Source organism: Anser brachyrhynchus (assembly GCF_964034855.1).
Source record: "Anser brachyrhynchus genome assembly, chromosome: Z".
Classification (NCBI taxonomy): Eukaryota; Metazoa; Chordata; class Aves; order Anseriformes; family Anatidae; genus Anser; species Anser brachyrhynchus.
The window spans coordinates 60224176-60229350 of record NC_137697.1 but is presented as its reverse complement, the minus strand read 5'-3'; the positions used below and the strand labels follow the sequence as shown (position 1 = coordinate 60229350).

General features: G+C 36.2%; 1 long non-coding RNA gene across 1 annotated transcript; it reads left to right on the top strand.

Annotated features, from left to right (window-relative positions):
* Positions 1–227: 227 nt before the first annotated feature.
* Positions 228–4931, top strand: LOC308185306. Its single transcript, XR_013943280.1, has 3 exons — positions 228–285; positions 887–961; positions 2983–4931. It is a non-coding gene; the product is annotated as an uncharacterized lncRNA (long non-coding RNA).
* Positions 4932–5175: the final 244 nt, after the last annotated feature.

Here is a 5175-nt window from a genome sequence, read left to right as displayed (position 1 = left end):
TTTGTTTCCAGTAACTGTTCGTGCAATGAGTTACTACTCAGTGACACAACACCAGGCAGAATTGTTTGCTGCTTTAATGAGATTTTTAGTGTTCTTAGACCCTTTCAAAATGTATATTTAATGCTTTATCTTTTGTTTTATCTCTTCCTTTCTACAGCTTAGATCCTGTAAATATGTTAGTTAACATGTTAATTCTGAAATGTTCTTACTAGCTTTCTTTTCCCTTGCAGATATGTCACATATGGAGTCTTAATCACCAAGCATGAGTAGATGAGCTCATTAATAGTAAGGGAAAAGAGAAAAAAAATATATATTAATGTTTAGTTTAAAAGAAATGTTGAAGGGAAAACATATTTATCAAACATGTTCCAGCAAAACTGATTAGACCTCTTAGAGGAAAGAAAACATTCTAGTAAGGGGCAAAGTGGATTGTCAAAGTTTAAAACACTTTCTCTTAAATGTTTAGATAACATTATCAGGACATATTTTCTATAAGTATATTGCATATTAAAGGGATTCAAAATGTATTTCTGTACTTCTAAATGGACGATGTGATAAAAGACTGGAGGGCATACTTGTGAATTGAAAAACTCTTAGTTTTGGGATCCTGGTCAGCTGGGAATGGGTGTTGGGAGGGGGTGGGGCAACTGTATGTGTCACTATTGGTATTGTATTTCACTTTACCAGGAGCATAAGCTCTGTGTATTGAGATATTTTTATGTTTCCTACTCAGAAGTAACCCTGTAGGCGTTGTGAGAGGATCTGTAAGTGATTTCCTGACCATGGTGAAGCTACTTGGTTCTATAGTTAAATTACAGTTTTGGAGCAGAAGACAAAAAGGCTCAAAGAGTATGTCAATGTTCATTATGTTCTTTTCTTTTCCAAGTGATAAAGGTTAAAAATGGAGGAGGAGAAAACAAAAACAAACAAACAAACATGCCAGCATCTTGTAGCAAAAGATGTAAGTGAAGTTCATTCATATATTTCACAAATAACATACATTTGGTACAGCTTCATGTCTACAGCTAACTCTGCTTTAACAACCTGCAGTGGTAGCAATAATTCTGCTGAGATATGTAGCTAGAAGTTGCACCTTTATGAATGCATAGTGAAGCAACATTAACAGCAACAGGGAGTAGTTAGCAATATTATAGTCTCCTCAGGCGTATCTACTTAAGTTTGCATGTATGTCTTATAAGCATTGACTTGTAAATCATCAGCTCTCTGGGATTTTACCTGGGTTATTCAGTAATTGCAGTAAACGTTAGCATTCTTTTCCCCTCCATCAATTTAAGGAACTAGAAGTTTTACTCACAAACATGTACGTGTTTGGAAAACATTTATATCAATGAATCTGAGAGTGTATAAGTAATGGGAATATCAGGAATATCAAATTTCTGTTAAAGGAGGACCTTTCTGTGAATATGCCTGTCATCAAACTGGGGGAAAAAAAGTAAAAATTTATCATTGCAAAAACTCTAAAAGGCCATAATATTTTTGTTTACTGATTTTAACCTTATTATCAGACAGTTAACCTATCTTCTCTCTTGAAAATTTTGTTTCAAGTTTGTCTTTCTAATTCTGAGTGTACTGGTATCCACTGCTTAAATGTTGCCTAAATTGGGGTTTTGTATTTACCGTAAATACCTACAGCAGAATGGACAAACCTAATATCAGGGAAATATTGTCTAAAAGTATTTACCAGGCTAAACATACCATTTCATGGGATGTGTCAACTTAGACATTCCAGACTGCAGTTCTTTACAAGTTTTTTCTATCATCCCATAGACATGGGATGACATCCCTGTCTGTGGCAGGAGGGTTGTAGTTAGGTCATCTTTAAGGTCCCTTCCAACCCAAGCCATTCTATAATTCTATGGCTTTGAAATATGGGGTTCAGCTTGGCAAGAAGAATGCAGTGTGCTTAAGCATTTACATTTTCATATACAGCATGTGCCTAACTTTAAATATGAAAATGGGTTCAAAAATATCACAGCAGACAGAAAATGTGAACCATTATTAATTATGCTAATATTAGCTTAACTCTCGTAGTTGAGCATCACTGAGAATGAGTCTAAATCTTATGAGAATCTCTTGAACAACTGTGTGACAGTGAATAAGGTTAAGATTTTACAAATGGCAGGGAATGAAGAGTATCTGCTCTTTGAGAGTAGCTAACCATTTCCTTATGTGAAAGCCAGCCAATGCAGAAATTGGTTGTACACTGCAGGCTAATGAGCTGCATGTCAGGAGGTGAGCAAAAGAAATCACTAAAGGGGGGGGGGGGGGGGGGGGGAGGGAGGGGAGGGGGCGGGGAGGAAGAACCCTCTCCTACTTGTACATTTCAGAAAACAGGAGAAAACTCAAATTTCAGCCAGGAAAGAGCTGTCAAGAAAGATAAAGACATACTAGGCCTTTAGTCTGTAAGCCGTTATAGAAAAAGGAAATAGGTGATTATGAGGGTGTAACAAGTACAGGTACAGTTCAGATGGCCTGGTAAATGTGCAAATTATGCTTGTGACAGTTAGAATCAAAGGGAAGAACAAGCCAGCTGGTTTGTCTTTCGTAAAGAGCAGTCTGAAATGAATAGAAACTGAAAGAATGGGTAAATGTGAGGTAAAGCTAATATGGACCATGTGCTGGCAATCTGATTTGGCCTGGGATTAAACCACATTTGCAAAATATCAGTGATCTCTGCATACGTCTTTTGGTACCCAAAAGTATGAGCCTCTACATATCCTCCTTTTCTCTTTGATTCTTTTCAATTATGCATGTTGCTGCTACTTACTCCCTCTGAAGTGATCTAAGCCTGGGTCACACAGAAAAATGATTGAGATGACTTCTCAGGGTGTTTTATGTGTGTTTTAAATGGCCGAACATAACACTCACATGATTAAAAGATTTGTTTAGCAAACTGATTTTTAGAGAAAGGATGTGTTTTTACAGGTCTTCACTCTTTTGCTTTCCTTGTCTGACTTGTAGGTTGTCACCAGCTGATCCTGTGTGCCCTTTCATTTATTTTCCATCCAAAGAGTCACTGGCTTGTTGAACTACATACCGTCTCCTCCTCCACTGTTTTGTGTTTATGGGAAGGTCTGGATTCCTTCTGAGTTTTGGAGTGGTCAGGGAAGAAGAGAAGATGAGAAGAGGTTTTTCACAGAGTATCTTCTTATTGCTACCTCATCCAGTTATCACAGACTGAGGAAAACTTTTCTGTCCAATTCACTGCATTTGCCATTATTTCAAATTGTTTTGCTTCAGACTTGAAAAGGGGAGATTTTTAAAAGTTCCTTTTGAAAAGCTGAAAGGATGGGAAATAACTGAAGTTTCTAGAAGGAAGGAAAGATAAGAGAACACGATCAAAATCACAAGAAAGAAACGGTATTTAAAATGTTTATGGATGTTCACTGTTATTTCACCATTTGTCTACAGCATTGTGCATACAACCCAGAGAAGAAATATGTGATGTAACATAACTGACTACCCCTCAACTGCTTTCTTCCAAAGTAAACTAACAAGAAAAACCAATTCTGTTTAAAGAGTCCAGAAAAAACGGGTGTTAAAGATACTCAGAAACATTTTGTGTATACAAAGTGCTATCAACTATAATTTTGAGCTAAGGATAATTGAAGTAGATACAAAAATACACAGCATAAATAAACACTCTAGACTTTGCTGGTAAGTAGAAACCCCAGTCATTCTTAGTTCTTGTTCTAGCCAACGTATCTCTTTTCCACTGAGGAGGAGACAGGGTGCAAACAGTGCTGCCGCACTTGGAGATGCAGCAGATTCTCTTTCATATCTTTTCTAGTCAGTATTGTAACTGTTCAGTTTTATGTTCTTGGAGAAGAATATTCAGAAATAATCCTGGGTACGCAGCACATTTCTTTGTGAGTAGAAGAGCTTGAAGAAGTGACATTTCTATGTGAGAAGTAGAAAAGTATGTGAGAAGACAAGAGAAGGTCAAGTATAAATCATCTCAGGATTGTCCTAAGCACATTATCTTGCAACAGAGATGACGAAAATGACAAAATCAAAAATCGCAAGGGCTATATCAAAGTGTTACAAATTTTGTAGCTGTCAACCAGAAAAACAGTGTCCATGGTTGTCACAAGAACACAAGGGAAAAGGAGTACTTTTTGTTGAAGAGAAAGATTATAGAACTGGGAACTGGGAGCTTAGGAAGGATCTGAAAGTGAAAATTTAGCCCACAGAAAATGGGGACAAAGAAGAGCAGAATATTCAAAGAACGTATATTCAGAAGCAAATGGAGTACAATGATCTGTGGAAACCTTAAAGGACTGGACCTTAAAGTATCTGGGGTGCCGTAGTGAATTCTCTGGTCTTGTGCTTTGGACACATCCAGAGATGATGTGGAAGTTAGGCAGCAGTAAGTAAGTGGAAGGAATTCAGTGACTAACTTTGGAGCCCCTAAAGCGTAAGCTAAAAAATGTTTCCTCCTTGGATATCCCATCTCTTTAATACATTTCATTTCTAGGTCCTTTGTACCTATGGCTAACTTGACCTCTCTGTATTTAAAGCATGAAATTTAGCTGTTACCTGAAAGGGATTTTAGTTATACCAATGTATAGGTGTGAATCTGAACTGGTGTATATAAATGGCAAATCAAGATGAAGCAAGAAAAGATAATTTATATAATTTTTTACTCTCTTTGCTTATGTATGTATGCATATATATGTCTCTGTATGCATACATATATGTCTATATGAAGGTGTGAAGTGTACAATTGTACACTGAAATTTAGATTTATTAAACAGCTTTAAAATGAAAGAAGTTTGTCAGTGATTAATTGTTATTGGGGAATCTTATTCTGGAAATCAAACTGTAAAGACAGGCTTATGGATTGAATTTTTAAACTGTGATTTTAAAGAGCATTAAGATTTAGGAATGAAACACGCTGTAATATTTAATGCTTCCTTAGTCCATGAAAGTTTATTAATTTAACAGCAGAGGAAAAGTCAATCCAAAGAACTACCTTTCTCTGACAAATATTTAAGTCATATTTTTACAGATTTTTATTTTTTTTTAATTTGCTTTGAAAAGTTTACCAGTGGTTTTAAAAACAATGTTTTGTGGCACTCGCATCTGAGTCTGGGACCTTTAGCTAAAAAGGTAGTGATATGAATGAAGATAGAAAGAGCAAAACTGCAAAAT